We start from the raw sequence: 1,348 nt of genomic DNA on the forward strand, positions 1-1,348 counted from the left end.
CTTGTACTCTGATTGGTGAAATGTCGAAAATGATAAGGAAAAAGTCAAGAATGGCGCTCTCTGATTGGCTGCAAATGTTCTAATGTCGAGAATGGCGCTCTCTAATTGGCTGCAAATGTTATAGCGCGTCGACGTGATTGGCTGTGGCGTTCAACATTGTTCAACATTATCCCCATTTTGACGGACTATCCTTCGGCAGCTGGCGTTCAGGCTCCAGTCTCTTCGGGGGCGTGGGTTCAAATCCCACCGCTGCCAAGTCTGCATTTTAGAAGGCACTTGTGAAAAGACTGGAGAAGTGACACTGCTTGCTCCCAGTCTCTTCAAAACTCAGCCGTTTTTGCTTTCCTTGGCCGAACTCGGCGGGCTTCAGAGCCTGACGATGAAGGTCCACACCCAACAATTTCTCTATTTCTGAAATTTAATGGCCAGAAAATGGCCCACTAGAGTAGCCAAGCCGGGGTAGCGTGGCCGAGGGGTGAAAGGCGCTGGATTTAGGCTCCAGGCTCCAGTCTACTTGGGGTGTGGGTTCGAATCCCACCGCTGCCAGCAGAGGTTGTAATCAGCTGAAAATTTGCACCATCTTGAATCGAAGACAACAATAACTTGCAATTATTATAATGACACTTCCAAAATGAATTTAAATATAATAATAATGTATAGCACACAGGGGTGCCCAATCCTGCTCTGTGCAGTACAGTCAGGACTGGGCACCCCTGGTCTTTAATAATGGAGTTTGCAAATTTGACTCATTGAGAGTTTTTGGTGAACTGACAGCTACCTCTTGATTTTGAGTTGAACTGCGACACATCTGGCTGCCATTTTGGAGTATGGCCCAAATGCTTTGATTAGGTAATTCAGTTGTGTTTGATTAGAGATGGAATTGCAATCTTCAGGGAGGGGGGCCTCCAAGAGTGTAACTGCGTCCCCTCTCTACTTAGTAGGCCTTTCCACCTGTGGAGGAGCTCCTTCAAGGTATGAAGAATTTCAACTGATTTAACTATGGAGAAGTTAGGCACTAAAAGAAAAAATTGGGGAAAATGGCCCACGGAAGGCATTCTCACAAGGTAGCATGGCCGAGCGGCCTAAGGCGCTGGATTAAGGCTCCAGTCTCTTCGGGGACGTGTGTTCAAATCACACCACTGCCAAGTCTACATTTTAGAAGGCAATTGTGAAAAGACTGGAGAAGTGACACTGCTTGCTCCTAGTCTCTTCAAAACTCAGCCGTTTTTGCTTTCCTTGGCCGAACTCGGCGGGCTTCAGAGCATGACGATGAAGGTCCACACCCAACAATTTCTCTATTTCTGAAATTTAATGGCCAGAAATTGGCCTACTAGAGCAGCCAAGCCGG

At 47.0% G+C, this 1,348-nt stretch overlaps 1 non-coding gene across 1 annotated transcript; it reads left to right on the forward strand.

The window, feature by feature from the left end:
* The first annotated feature begins 458 nt into the window (after positions 1-458).
* trnal-uag (transfer RNA leucine (anticodon UAG)) lies at positions 459-546 on the forward strand. Its single transcript has one exon. It is a non-coding gene; the product is annotated as a tRNA-Leu (tRNA).
* The last annotated feature ends 802 nt before the right edge of the window (positions 547-1,348 follow it).

The sequence above is a fragment of the Siphateles boraxobius genome, unplaced genomic scaffold (genome assembly GCF_051911475.1).
Source record: "Siphateles boraxobius isolate OS27281-9 unplaced genomic scaffold, OSU_SipBor_1 12, whole genome shotgun sequence".
NCBI lineage: Eukaryota > Metazoa > Chordata > Actinopteri > Cypriniformes > Leuciscidae > Siphateles > Siphateles boraxobius.